This window comes from Lagenorhynchus albirostris, chromosome 5 (genome assembly GCF_949774975.1).
Source record: "Lagenorhynchus albirostris chromosome 5, mLagAlb1.1, whole genome shotgun sequence".
In the NCBI taxonomy this organism is placed as follows: Eukaryota; Metazoa; Chordata; class Mammalia; order Artiodactyla; family Delphinidae; genus Lagenorhynchus; species Lagenorhynchus albirostris.
Genome location: NC_083099.1, coordinates 82,950,529 through 82,966,551, shown reverse-complemented (window position 1 = coordinate 82,966,551; position 16,023 = coordinate 82,950,529). Strand labels below are relative to the sequence as shown.

Here is a 16,023-nt window from a genome sequence, read left to right as displayed (position 1 = left end):
TGTGATAATTCAAAAGAGCCAGGTGGCACATCAGCAACAACGGAAGACATAAATTTTAATTCACGATGCTCATCAGTGTCCTGGTCAGAAAGGGACAAACCCTCCACTCTCCGGCTCAGTAATCCAATCTAATGGGAAGAGAAACCATTCTGAAGTGACACTCATCAGTGCCAGAGAACCCTCTTTAAAAATTACTTCATATGGGTGTGTGCACGTGTATATGGAATTGGTGGCTAAATTCTTGAGGGGGTAGTGTGAGTGGGAAACAATCCGTCAATTTTTGAATTATCTATAAGCTAACACTTCTCATCCTCAAGGCAATTGTTTCTTTACTGAGAGTCTGATGGCTTTATTACTACCTTCAGTCAGTAGGGCTGACCAGGCTTTGTGTCCTGCAGGGAAAAGAGTTGTTTATGTAATACAAACATGACTCTACAATGGAAATACATTTTCCTTTACTAACACACTCTAAAAAGTAATTACCTTTTTTGAGAAGACACATAAAACGTGACAGGCTCGGTTCACGAATCTGCTAAGTATTCTCTGAGGTAGACACAGTCCATGTTGTTTTACATATAACAACGGACCTTCCTACATAAAGTACTGTGCACCTACACACGTGTACTGTGCGTCTGAGATGTCTGTCTAGCACACAGCCCAAATTAAGCAACTGCCCGATAAAGATTTTAAAAGTGGCTGAGTTCTGCCCAGTCTACTTTTTTTTTTTTTTTTAACATAGCTTATACCTTCTCTATTCGGTTTCTCCCTCTTCCTATACAGATAAATACAATAAGAGATACATATATATATATATTGGTTTTTTTTGCTGTACGCGGGCCTCCCACTGTTGTGGCCTCTCCCGTTGCGGAGCACAGGCTCCGGACGCGCAGGCTCAGCGGCCATGGTTCACGGGCCCAGCTGCTCCGCGGCACGTGGGATCTTCCCGGACCGGGGCATGAACCCGTGTCCCCTGCATCGGCAGACGGACTCCCAACCACTGCGCCACCAGGGAAGCCCCAGTAAGAGATATTGATATATATTCATACACGTATATGATGCATAGATAAATATACATATAAAGACATATCTATTTACTTATATTCTTCTTTACCTCACTACCAGCCCCTTAGCATGGTCACTGCCATCTCTGCCCTGTACAATTATAATGATACCTAACCACCAACCCCCATCTCACCATCCTACCCTTTGTTTTGTAATATTACCCTGTGTTTCATCTCAGATTCATCTCCATACCCCCACCCCTTGCTCCATTCCACTTAACTGGCTTTATTCGCCCCTGTGGCACTTGCTAGCACCTGGCAATATTTGCGTGTTCTTGTTTTCATTTACTTGCTTATTGTCATTCTCTGTTATGTGAACTCAGTGGAAGCAGGAACTTTGATGTATTCACTTCTCTATCATTAGTGCTTGGAACAGGGCCTGGCACTAATAGGGACTCAAAACATATTTTCTCAATAATGAATGAATCCCTATATTACCTAGATAGAATACAGTACCTGATACAGAGCAAGCATCAAAAAAAGTTTGTTGGAAAAATGAATGAACACAGGAACATATCAAAATTGAAAATACATCTAAGAGTTTCCAGATTTGTGAAGAAGTCAAAGCTATGTCTTTGACTAAAGAGGAAATCTCCTCATCTCTGTATTACCTCTCCTCCCTCCCCTCATTCAGCCTTATGGCTTTGCAGTTCATGATAAAAGTCTGCATGAATTCTCAGGTTGAGCAAGACACAGTAGGTCTGAATTGGGGAGGGCACAGGGCCTCTTCTGCCTATTTAACTAGCCCATTCTGGGCACAGCATGTCTTTATTCTCCACCCCCTTAAAAGTAGGCATGAGGGCTTCCCTGGTGGCGCAGTGGTTGAGAGTCCGCCTGCCAATGCAGGGGCACGGATTCGTGCCCTGGTCCGGGAAGATCCCACATGCCTCAGAGCGGCTAGGCCCGTGGAGCCATGGCCACTGAGCCTGTGCATCCAGAGCCTGTGCTCCGCAACGGGAGAGGCCACAACAGTGGGAGGCCCGCGTACCGCAAAAAAAAAAAAAAAGGCATGAACCAGAAATTGATAAATTGACATTATTCTGCTTATATGTGTAATCAATGAACACTGTGCCTACTCATTCATTTCTTTCTGAGCTTCCTCCAAAACCTCTAAATCTAACAGATAGTGGGGGAACAACTGTGAGACTATTATTCAAATGATTCAAATGAGAATGAAAAGCTTCCAAAGCCAGAAGCAAAATATTCACATGACTCCCCCCTCCCCTTAGGCTATTATATGCATATTTCCAGAAGATACTTCACAAGAGTATGAAAATCCTTTAAACCCTTTAAAAATCCATTTTTCTAAAGCTAAGAATCATAAAAGAGTTACCTTAAATATATCCTGTTTAAACCAGATTTCTCCCTTTAAAAAAAAGTCAATGCGGGACTTCCCTGGTGGTGCAGTGGTTAAGAATCTGCCTGCCAATTCAGGGGACACAGATTCGAGCCCTGGTCCTGGAAGATCCCACATACCGCGGAGCAACTAAGCCCGTGCCTCACAACTACTGAGCTCACGAGCCTGCACTCTAGAGCCCACGAGCCACAACTACTGAGCTCACATGCTGCAACTATTGAAGCCTGCTTGCCTAGAGCCCATGCTCCGCAATGAGAGAAGCCACTGCAATGAGAAGCCCACGCACCGCAAGGAAGAGTAGCCCCCACCAGCTGCAACCAGAGAAAGCCTGCACACAGCAGCGAAGACCCAATACAGCCAAAAATAAATAAATAAATTTATTTAAAAAAAAAAAAGAACCATTAAAAAAAATAAAAGTCAATGGAGATCTTCCAAGATCAACTACTTAAGATATTTTTCATCTTTCTTAAGATAGTAGTCCTCCTGTTCATAATTTTGTGGTCATACAACAATTTTAGTACATTTTTTAAATGTAAGAAAAAAATGATGACATTAAATCTCGTAGAAAAAAATGTTGAGATGCAAAATAGCTCTAAAACAATTGACCACTCACTTATTCAGCAAATATTTATTGAGTGTCTACCATGTGTCAAGCGCTGTTCTTCGGGCTGTGAATAGAGCAACAGACAAAAGAGACACACATCCATGATTCAAGGAACTCTAAATTCTATTTGGGCATGGGGAGATGCACATAGAACAAAATAAAAATGCTAAACATGTAGCTTGTTAAATGGATTTAAGTGCTATGGAGTCAAATGAAGTAAGAAAAAAGAATGGAGAGTGTCGAATTGGGTAGTGGGGCAATTTTAAATAAAGCAGTCGGGAAAACCTCCCTGATACGGTGTTATCTAAGTAAACACTGCTCGGAGGTAAGGAAGGAAGCCAAGTGGACATCTGCAGAGGAAACTCAGATACCACACTCCATCTTTGATTTCATAGGTACACTTAAAAAGCACATCTGCACATGTTATATTACTTATGGCAGGGATTTTGACTGAAGGGGGAAATTATCGATCTGAAGAGTTTAAAGTTCCATTCTGGAAGTACGCCTTCTTTTCTCAAATTTGTAGTTCCCCTCTTTTGTTTCTGGACAATTCACTCTTCCTCATTTTATCTTATTACTCCTTTTTTTTATGTATATAATGAGGGAATTTTGGACAGATCTATCATGGGATTGGTTCTACTGTGTAATGATCAAGGTGTATGCTGCACAATTATTAGAAAACCTTGCTTTTTAGCACAATCAAAATGCTCAAATTGCTTACAATTCAGAAACAGGTGGTAAGCTGAACATTAGCTGCTCTTTCTGCCCCAAGGCTCATTCAGTTCCTTCTCTTAATCTTTTTAAAGGAAAAACACAGCAGAATCAGGGGTGAGTTATTAGCTTTGGGCAATTTGTTCTGGCTTAGATGCTCCCACGTTGGACCCTTCCTGTAATCAACTTGATATCAACCAAGGAATATCAAATCATTTGCAAAGAGAAGGTCTGATATGGGTAAGCAGCATTAAAAACCCAAGATTATGGAATAAGAGATTGTTTGGGTTGGAAGAGACTGTATGTGTATCTCTAATGCTAAAATTTAGCCTTGTAACATAGACAGGGATACTAAGACACAAGAGGTAAGCGGGATATCAAAGTTACACCAGAAAAGTGTGGACCTTACAAAAAAGGGAAAAAAATGTGATAAGAGGTTGAGTGAAATGGGACATACAGAAAAAAGGCACAAAAGGTTATAATGTTAATATGATATAGTTAAAGCAGATTTCATTTAAAAGGAATTGAAAGGTATGGGCCACTAAATGAAAAAAGGTAACGCAATGTTGCTCAAGAATATTTTATTTATGTTATTATTGTGTACCATCATCCTAAACTACATGGCACTCATCTCTTACCTCTTTTCCTCCTCAAAGTACTACTACTTCTCCACTTTTCCCTCTCTTAGCAAACACTATTGCCATCCACCCAGCTGATCAAGCAAGAAAGAAGAGTTATCCTTCACTCTTCCCTTTTCTTTACATCCCACATCCTCACCTCTCCTTCTCTAGATCAGACAGCCATCTTCTGGATTCTGAAACCTCATTGGTTTCCCCGCTTCCAGTTTTGCACTATTCCCCAACATCCATCTCTCTTCCATAATGTTGTCAGAGTCATCTTTCTAAAACCCAAGTCACATGGTGGTCTGTTTTTAAAACTCCCCAATAGCTGCCTGTGAATTTCAGGTTAGAACCAAAACTACCAGTGTGTTATACCAGGCTTTTCATGCTGGTCCCCTTGCTGTCTCTTAAAAAAATATCTCTTGCCACTCCCATTCTACCCACTGAAAACTCCATTCCTGTTCAGCGTTCCCACTTCTTAGAATGGCTACCCTCTAATCTCCAGTGCTTGCCTTGGCTACCTCCTCCTCCCTGTCAAGCTCAGCTCAGGAATCATCTCTTCTAGGCAATCTTTTGTCCTTCCCCAGGCTAGGCAAAGTGATTGTCCCACATTGTCCCACAACTCTTTCTATACATTTGTCCTTAAAAGACTGACTTGTGATATTTATTTCTGTATTTCCAGGCTGTATAACAGTCCTGATATATAACAGGCATAAATTAATGTTTGGTGAATGGACAATTAAATGCATGCTAATCTACTGGCTTCCTGAATTACAAAGAAAAATAAAACGAGATGACTAACTTCAGAGCTAACGCTTCATTATATTTGGTTGTGGGTTTCTCTAACAGATTATATAATGATTTACGTTCCTTGAATAAAGTTGCTTTTGAGTTATGATTGAAACATCACTAAAGCTTCATTTGTACTTAAATTTGAAGGAGCTTGTTTATTTCCAAGTTGGATCTGAACTCCATTTGATACCGCGTTACCAAATTCAAGCGACCCAATCCGCCTTTCAATTAAATGAAAGGAGCGGTGACTTACAGGAACTGTCAATGTATTAAAAATGTCGCAAGCACTTTATTTATAGAGCAACATAAAAATGTAATTCAGGTACTTAAAAAAAAAAAAATTGACACAGACTAAGCAGAGAAGATGAGCCAGAGGGGACTTCATGATCTAAAACTCCACTCTGCAGTAACGTGAACCTCAGCTTCAAATCCAGCCTGGGTCAAGACAACCTGTCGTTCTCCTGAGACTGAGCACTGCCTATCTCCTGGTTCACCGTGTGTGTCTTTCATATTGCTCGAGGACTCCATGTACTTAAAAAACCTCATGGAATTTTCTCATAAATGATAATGCTATCCCTAATAAGCTTAGCCAAATTCAGAGAACTCCTTGATATATAACTGACAGCTCTGGATAATGCCCTCGGGTTGTTAACCATTCTACAAAAATCAGATTCAGTCAACACTGCAGAACTTGAATTTGCCAGAAAGTTACCTCATGCCACTTTTCCCCCCTCACCCAGTGCCCCCTAATGAAGTGAGCATCTAATTACTATTAATTGATTTTGCCTGAGTGACAATCTGTTTCTTAAATCCAGTGAGAAACAAGTCTTTGACTTTTCAAGCACGTGGGGGAAGTGACCTGATTGAATCCTGCTTCTATGCTTCTAACTTCTTTTTTTTACACAAATGACAATACAAACAGAATAGAAGACAATCTGCATAATTTGGGGATTTTATGATTGATAAGGCATTATCTTGTCAGCCGAAGGCACTTTCATGACAAGTATTTATGATAGAAGGAGGTTCCTGGCTATAAAGAAATAGAGTTTAGTCTGATAAAGGACTTTCAAGATTCTAAACACCATCCCCTTCAGGGCAAGAGGATTAGTGCTGCTATTTCAGAACATGGTGTTATTACAGTCTGAATCCAGTTAAGTGGGAAGAGAAAAGGCATTTGACTCTCAGGATACCAACACATGCACATGCACAAGTGTGCAAACACACATTTAGAGAATGTAGAGCGAAGGGTTAGAGGGCCGAGGAGTCCAGACAGGGAGGGCCATCAGGTCTCAAGGGAAAAGAAGCAGAGAAATTTAAACAGTCGTGTGACTTACTCACAGTTGTCTACCAGCCAAGGACATGAAGGGGTAACAATAGCATCAAAGAAGCTTTCAGTCATTCAGGAGCAAAACTGTATTTAAAGTTAAGACAAACAACATGTGACCTTAGAGGAGTGACAGAGAATCTTAAAGGCAGACATATATCAATGGGCAAGTTGTATTTCAGGCTATGAGTCTTGGAATCAGTCTGACAGAGTTTTTCCTGAGGCTTTTCAAAGGAACAACAAAGCAAGAAACTCTTCAGAAAATCACAACCATCTCAAACCAAAGATGTTCACATTCTTCCCTCAAGCACTCCAACTGAGTTCTGAATAGTAGAGATCTGAGTGTCCCTTGCTATGTCAAGAAGACTGAAGTGAGCTTGGAGAAATAGAACCTTTTACCCACATGGGCCCTTTTTAGGTGGGTGGCAGCTAAGGCAAATCACCTTCATCCAGCACCATAACACAGGAAATCAAGCTAAGGTTCATCTTCAGAAAAAGTTTTTAGAAAAAGCACAAGGGCAATGTGGAGTCCAGGGAGCACTGTGGAAGGCCTTGACTTGGAGATGGGTCAGAAAAGACTGGATATGAAGGTGCCTGCAGAATATATACATGCTCAATGTGGGCATGAGTATCAGCCTGTAAACTTGCCTGTGAGCCCCAGGTGGTCTTTGTGGGTGTGTTTCTAATTTCTTCAGTACCAGCCATCTCCTCCCTGCAAGGTTATTTTCCATCTTCCTTTCAAAACAATGGGCCTGAAAGTATTTGTCATATCCAAGAAATGGCTTGATCCTGGCTGTGGTAGTCAGAATAATGGTCCCCCAAAGATGTCCACATCCTTATCCCTGGAATCTGTGAATATGTTACTTTACATGACATCAGGATTTTGTAGGCGTGATTAATTAAGGACTTTGAGATGGGGAAACTATCATGAATTACATTGGTGGGATCAATATAATCATGAGGTAAGTAAAGGATGGAAGAGGGTGATAGAAGAGTCAGAGAGGAGATGTGACAAGAGCAGTAGAGGTCAGAGTGATGTGTGGTCACAGGCCAATGCAAGCAGGCAGCCTCTAGAAGCTAGGAAAGGCAAGAAAACAGATTCTCCTCTACAGCCTCCAAAAGGCATGCGGCCCTATTGACTCATTTTAGACTCCTGACTTCCAGAAATGTAAGATGATACATTCATGCTCTTTTAAGTTACCAAGTTTGTGCCAACTTGTTACAGCAGCAATATAAGACATCCATTGGATGAGCCTCTTCATAGATATTCTTCCAGAGGAGTATCACATTTTGGCCATTCATCTTCTTAGCACACATTTGTCATTCATGCTCTCAATTGCCTTGTGATGAGCACTTGCTACATTCTACTCACTCTTCCAGGAGCTAGACAGACAAATATCTGGATCCTGTCTTTAGGAGCTTACGATCAAATGGAAATAGATATAGTGGGAATAAGGATGGAAGTGTGCCCAATCTACATGGGACTCAAGGGTGAGGAAGGTCAATTCTACTTGGGGAAATGATGGGAAGATACTTTCTTATATGAAAATTTGAAAGGTGCTTTGTTAGTTGTCAAATGGAGAAAAGATGAGAAGAAAGATCATTCCAGGCAGGGGAGTTTGATGAGTAAAACTCCAGATGCTGAAACAGCTGAGTGTGTTCTGGAGGGAATGTAGGGTATAAGTATCTATGCTGATAGAAACAAAACTGGAAGCCTAAGTTTAGAATATAGGGTCTGAACTCTATCTTGTGAATGACAGAGAATACTAATAAGAGCAGCATCAATTTCAGATCTATGTTTTAAGAAATTGGTTAGGTAGAAAGCCAGAGTCAGAGAGAGCAGTTAAAAAGTTAAAAGGATACTACTGCAATGGTCCAAGCCAAAGGTAATGCAGGCCAATCTAAATTAGCAGCATAAACAACGGAGAGAAAGATATTGAATCAAGATGTATTATGGAGGTAGAATCAAGTGAATGATGATAGATTGGGTATAGTGGGAAGAGAAAGGGAAGAGTTTAGGATAAAACTGAGTTTGAGAATTGGGTAGCTAGTGTGCTACTTTCTAAAAGAGGACATGCATCAGCTTGGTGAAAACAGATAATGACAATCTTTAAATGCAAGTCTCCAACTTATATATTCTTTGAGCTTCTAGTTCGTGAAATAATAAATATGCTGTATAGAGAGAAGGGACCATATTTTCTATCTTTAGGATTTCCCTTGCCTACCATAACGCTGGGCACATGATAAATTCTTGTTGAATTGAAAAGAATATTGTGCTCAGCAAGAAAGACATGTGTTTTGATTCCAATTCTGACGTGGAGCTTTGGGTTTAAAAGTACCCCGAAGGTCAATCAACACACTTCTAGGCAAAGGCATATCTCTTAGAAATGGATTAAAGAACTATCAATGTTAGAATTTTTCTTCTGGCATGATGCATTATCTTCAATATTAAGAAAAAGGAACAATTCCCCTTGTACTCTCTTTCTTTAATTTTAGGCATAACTACTGAACAGGGTAGAATTTCAATATCTTTATTGAGAATCTAAGAAATAGAACACGTATTTTTGAGTACCTACTGTGTTCATGAAGCTCCCCTGATATAGAGAAAGTGGTATTTTTTATTCTATTAAAAACCGAATCAAATTTCTGCAAGGCTGATCAAATGCTCTGCTGTACAATCAATGACTAAAAGTTAAAAATGCTGAATTAGGGCCACCATAGATAATTCAGTCACAGTGGTAGACATGACAGAGTGAAAGAAATTTTAATTCTCCCAGAGTTGAACCTACTCAAGCAAAATGGATTTTTCTTTTGATTTGAATCAGACATTATCCCAATTCACCAGTTAATACACTTTAGTTTGGCTCTGTAGTCAACTATGGAGGAAAAAACATGCTAAGTTTTTCCCATTCTAATATCAAATGGGAGTAAGACCTTCAGCAAACAGGCTTCTGTAACTGAATACCAAGAAAAATATGCTAGAAAGACCTCAACACCACAGCAACACACTCAGGGACCAAACCAGGTTTGAATCTTAATTATATGGTAATGTACAGAACAAACCTGGTGTCATGGCATTTTGGGGAGAATAGCTGGTGAGAATTTTCTAGATGCTTTCATTGTGTTTCCTTCACATAAAGCAATAGCAAACAAAAGGTACAGTTGTAGGAGTTCATTATTAACCCATGGTAACTGGCAAAGAAAATGGTGGCATTTTCTGGCAAAGAATGTAACAGTAAATATCATTTCAGAGGTTTAATCTTGCAACCAGAGTCGGTAGTTGTTTCACTATTCCTTGAGCATGAAGGACTCAGAGAGTAAATGATTTATTGTTCGGTCAACAGAGAACAAATTTTAATATTTTGAAAAAAACCTGAGAACTATTAATCCTGGCATGTGTTACTCTTAAACCCAAGGAAATGAAGAAATATTGATCTAATTTCTGCCTTTCAAGAATGAAATTATATATTAACCACACAGCACCCAGCAACATATACAACCAGCACCCCCAGAGATAGTTAGCCTGACATCAGAATTGTGTTTTTCTAGCTAAATACTAATCCCCTCTATGGCATTATACAATTTATTATAAATAGGCTGCTTGATCCAGCAGCCAAGAAATCAAATCAGAATTCTCAGGAAGAACATGGTAAAATAAAGGGGCAGGTAGAGGTAAAGGGGTCAGATGCAAAAAGGCAGAAGCCTATAGCAGTGCCTAAGAGCTACCTGGTATTCTTGTCAAATGCATATTCTGATTCAGTAGATCTGAGGTGGGGCTGAAGACTGCATTTCTAACAAGCTCATCAGAGATGCTGCTTATCCCAGGAACCCACTCTGAGTACAAAGGGTGGCACTTTTCTGTGTTTAAGAAAGCTCAAACCACCACAATAATACCTACACTGCATACGTGCCCCCAATTTCTCCTTCATGTTCTCTTTTATGGGATTTCTTGAACATCATCTTATTTGTTTTGTTTCTTGTTTTAGCTCATTATGTTTGCAATATTACTTACGGACCTGTTTTTCAGACAAAGAATGAACTCACTGTCCTGAAAGCATCCCTTCCTTTACCACCGCTTCCCAGTTAGACTACGAAGCAAGCACTGCATCTTTGTGCCACTGCCTCTTTTAAAAGACACCTGAATGATAACCTTGAGTGGGACTTCCTACCTGCCCTCAAAAAGAGGAAAAGAAGAGTAAATGACAAAATTCTGCAAAACTCAAGCTAGTGAAAGGGAAAAAATAAACAAGACTGTCAGTCTCCAAGGAAGAGAGTACTGTGATTATTAAAATTAATTTTAAAACTTTAGAAATGCATCCAGCATGTTTCAGTTTTCTCATGTGCAAGACTGCATGGGACCAGAGGTCTACTGTGGGTGGGGGATTCAAGTCTGTCTCTACTGCTGTCTAAATATTTCTCCAGCTGAGGAAGAAATATTTCCTGTAGATCTTAGCCATGAAAGCCAGACTCTCGTGCCACCTAGGAAGACGGGAAAATTAAGAAGTCATGTAAGGGTAAGGAAGAGAAGAGTCTTCACCACCTGTTTCCTCCTTTAAGAGGTACTCCTCCTCTCAGAAGTAAAACATCCCAAGCCAGCTCTTTACTTTCCCTTTACACCATTTCTGCCAGAAAAAGAAAAAAACAAAAAACTAGAAGTTCAAAACTATAAAGGAATTAAATAAACATCACACTTCACAGAAGGTGAGAGTAGTATAATACAATGGCATTAAGCTTATCCAGATCTGCAGTGCTGTTCTAAACATTTGACTTTGTTCAGAAAAATCTCATTTACTCTTGGATAAATACTGCCGTGGCTTACACGACTAGTCACATTTACAACATAGAGTGTAATATGCCTCCTAAAGGGAGGCAGTCTCCATTCACTTTGATAAAGGGCAGCACAGGCAGAAGTGGTTTTGCCACTGTCTGCTCCATGGTCAGGATCTGTAAAATGGGGGGAATCCAAACAGTGAAAGCATCTATGGTTCTCATGAAGGAATAGAGCTGACGCAGTTTGTGAACAACAAGTATTCTTACCATCATTATTATTATTACCACCTATCCACACACTTTTAGACATATCAAGAGATATAAAACTTGTTCAGATAGGATAAATCTTTCCTTTTCTGTATTCAAATCAACCAGCTAAAAATACTTATTAAACATAGATGACTGATACTGAATCAGATACTCCAAGAGAAGCATAAGATAGAATGACCATCTTCGTGTGGCCAACAATCTTTTTAGACAGAATAAACTAATATATATGAAGTGATTTATAAAGTCATTTCAGAATAGCCCTAGACAGTATATAATTAAATATTAAATTACGCAAGTCAGGCACAAGTACTAAAATAAATCGGAGAAGGGACAGATCAGTACACACTAAAATGGAAAGACAGTAAAATTTTGCGCAAAGGGCATACTATCAGGAATCAGAATACCTAGTAGTTCAATGTAATGTGGGGCCTGTGCTTGGTTTTGTCACCTGTGAAATGGGAATGACAGTAATACATACCTCTCAGGGTTATTTCAAGAGTTAGAGGAAATGTGAAAATGAAAAAAAAATCTGACTTTATAAAACAAAACACATTTTCTGTTTTATCATAATTGATGATTAGCCCATCTTTTATGAAATGAAGAGGATTTATGCCGTCCTTGAAAAAAGTATGAGCTAGAGAAGAGGGAGGACAGTTATCTAGGAAAAGAGGAAGAGAGAAAGAAAAAGTAGAGGGAGAAATAAGCAATAGGCATAAAAAAGACAAAGACCTGGGAAGGAGGGCAATAAAAACCACAGGCAGGTGCTCACTTCGGCAGCACATATATACTAAAATTGGAATAATACAGAGAAGATTAGCATGGCCCCTGCCCAAGGATACACAAATTCACGAAGCGTTCCATATCTTTTAAATTGGGAGATTGGGACTGACATATACACACTATTGTATATAAAACAGATAACTAATAAGGACCTACTGTATGGCACAAGGAACTCTACTCAATACTCTGTAATGACCTATGTGGGAAAAGAATCTCAACAAGAGTGGATATATGTATATATATAACTGATTCACTTTGCTGTACAGCAGAAACTAACACAACACTGTCAATCAACTATACTCCAATAAAAATTCATTTTAAAAACCTACAGGTAGTTGACTTCATTTTTAGAGAAAAGTAAATAAATAGGGTTCATTGAAGTGGAAGGATGCCAGGAATGGGCAGGAGTCAACAGCAGGCTCCTCCCACCCCTCTGCTGGTTTCCTGCTTCCAGACTGTCAGGCTCTTTCATCATACATCCCTGGTTCTCAGTCTTCTACAAGCTGACAAAACAAAATAAGGCAGGAGAAAAGAAAACGGAAAAAAGAAAAAAAAAAAGATTGCCTGACTCTCAGTACTTTGATACAAGGGACAACAGAGGAGGGGCACAGGGGAAGAAGAGATTAGAAAGCATATTAAATTCTCCCCTTGTCTCAGGGATGGTATTTCTGTACATTACTAGACCTGCTCCCAAGCCAGAAAATTTACTTTACCCCATGGCCACCAGCGAGGTGGGCTGGATAATAAGAATATTAGGAGATGGCAATTCTGTAGATGTAAAAGGTACACATTCAAAAGAAGGAAGGAGAGAAAAGAGCAATGGAGTATAAAATAAAGGATTAGCAAGATCCAGAGAAAGATAAAAGAAAGCACAAGAGAAAAATGGTTCATTTGTAGAACTAATACATTAGGTAAAATTCTAAAACATTGTCCCAGGTTTCAAACGCTTCAAGGGGATTTTAAAAGAGGACAAGCCTACCAGGGATCTGAGTAGATTATACAATATGCAAAGCTGACTTGAAGAGGAAGAATAAGAAGATTTACCACGTGTTCAGTTCCTACCATGTACCGGGAATTCCACTGGGGCTTTACATTTCTTAAATCCATGAATGTTTGTTGTCATCTATAGGATGTGGGCTGCTCAGAAAGCTTTACTTCCCTGAAGTTACCTTCCCATCCTCCAGAACAATCCTCACTTCTGCTACAGCTTGAAATTGCAATTGAAAATTAGTCTTTGATTTCTTCTGTTACAATACAGGCATGTAAAGTATAAGGCCACAACTTTCAAAAATAATTTAGCGGGCTTCCCTGGTGGCGCAGTGGTTGAGAGTCCGCCTGCCGATGCAAGGGACACGGGTTCGTGCCCCGGTCTGGGAAGATCCCACATGCTGCGGAGCGGCTGGGCCCGTGAGCCATGGCCACTGAGCCTGCGCGTCCGGAGCCTGTGCTCCGCAACGGGAGAGGCCACAACAGTGAGAGGCCCGCGTACCGCAAAAAAAAAAAAATAATAATAATTTAGCCCGGGTTAGCCATCTCAGGTAACTGAAAGGAGGTAAGATTAGGGATGAAGAGAAGAGGGCAGAGAAAGAAGATTCTAGGAAAGAGACAGCATTCTCATAATTCAGGATCCAGGCTTCTGAAAGAGGAGATCTATAACTGCAGGCACCTGTTTCCTGTTTCCTATTCCATCAGCTTACCTGGAGCAGGTGCCAATGACAGGTGTGTATGGGAGGATTTTAGAATTAATTTTATGCACACACACACACACACACACACACACATATGTATCTGAGGAGAGAGGTGAACTCTACTTTTGTGAGAATTCAGAATATTTCTAGTATTCTGAAAGAGTGAGGCAGCCATATATCTCAAAGTAAAACTAATTTAAACACACACATTCCCTAGAGAACCTGGCTTTGTTGAGCTACAAGGCTGTTACAGTTAATGGAGTCAATCCTCATCTCATTTCACAGGTGAGGAAACCGAGGCCCAGCAAGATCCCATGACTTGCCCAAGCCATGCCATGCAGCCAGTTAGCAGCAGGCCTGAAATTGATGTCTGATGACATTCACCTAGTATCTTCTACATTACCCCACGATGGTATCTTAGGGAGGTGTCACCACATCAAATAACTCTACGTAATACTAAAGTATACCTCGGATTGAAATGAAACAAAGTTCAGGCAAACACAGACCTGTATCACAGCTGCTAATGGGGTATGAGGAACCTCACTTATGATGCAGTGGAAAAATAGGGGCAAAAGATGCCTAATCTAAAATTATACTTAAACTCTGTGTGTTTTATACCAATTATATATTATGCTTATTAGTTGGTTGCATGTTGTGAGAATTAAATGAAATAACATATAGAAGACGCCCAGCAAAGTGTTGATTCTCTTTTCTTTCCCCAATTACAAACAAATGATTCTTTTGGGGAAAAAAAAAAATAAGTGATTCACTTGTTAGTTTTCCCGAATGCCTTCAAGATCTCCTCCCCTCAGCCTAATTCTGCTTAAACTCTTTTCTTTTTTTCAGAGATGAAGATCAAAAGAAGATATAAGAATTTTTTTTCTTGATTAATCACCTACCCCCAACCTCACTTCTAGTGTGTAGGAAATTAGAGGCAGGAGAAGCTTACTTTGCCTTATAACTGTTATGTGAAGAAGTAATGACAGAGCAAATATCTGTGATATTTTCCCAGGAGCCACAGAAAAATTCTGAAATACAAGTAATGTTGGGCCTGCTTCTGTATTTTATAAGGACGAGACTGCATATGTTGTCATGAGGAAGTGTGTAGTTGGGGTGCTTGTGCACTTACCCTTTTGTTTAATATCACCTATCTTATTCAGGCTGGGCATGTAGGAAAAAAATATTTTGGATTGTGGCTGGTTATGTGCAAAGTCCCATCCTTGGCAATTTACATGCTTTTCTGTTTTCTATACTGAAACTTGGGAGCAAAGGTTTTCCTGATCTTAGGGCTTGGTTTTGTAAAAGAATAGGGGAGAGAATGTAAAATGAAAATTATTGAGCATGCCCTCTATGCCAAGAACCACTGCAGATATGTATTTAATCCTTACACCCATCTTGCCCTCTGGAAGATAAGGAAGAACATTTTTTTTTTTTCTGACTCTCTACTAGCATTAAGAAGAATGTCTGGCACATAGTAGGGTTTAATATGTATTTGTTCAATGAATAATAAATTAACAGTCCACCAAGCTGAGTAGCATTATCTTCATCATGCTGATAAAGTGGCTGAGATTCAGAAAGATTAAATTTCCTGGTCATGGTCTTAAACACTAGGCAGAGCCAGAATATAAATCAGAGCTGTCTGTCTTTCATTACCAGGGCTCCTTTCTCTCCACTATGTTGCCTTGGTAAAAAGAGCAATGGATTATACACAGTTCATAAAGTCTCACGGCCTAACAGGTACAGAGGTGAACATTTTATAAAAATGAAAACTACATTAATTTAATTCACCCTAGTCCATGATATGACCATCTTCCCTGCCCACCGACCAACTTAAGTCTTACTGAAACAGGTACATCATGTAGCCTGCAGATATAAGAGATCAATGCCCACTGCATGTACTGAGAGAATTTCTAATGATCAAGGGCAGCACTATCTCTTGGTCAAAGATCTTGTGTTCCAGATACTGCAAAAGATGAGTAGTGTGACTATGGGCTGGTCATTCAGCATTTCTAATTCTCAGTTTCTTCATCTGTAAATGTTGGGGTG

At 39.8% G+C, this 16,023-nt stretch overlaps 1 non-coding gene across 1 annotated transcript; it reads left to right on the top strand.

Annotated features, from left to right (window-relative positions):
• Positions 1-12,270: 12,270 nt before the first annotated feature.
• Positions 12,271-12,376, top strand: LOC132521460 (U6 spliceosomal RNA). The gene has a single exon (XR_009540906.1). It is a non-coding gene; the product is annotated as a U6 spliceosomal RNA (small nuclear RNA).
• The last annotated feature ends 3,647 nt before the right edge of the window (positions 12,377-16,023 follow it).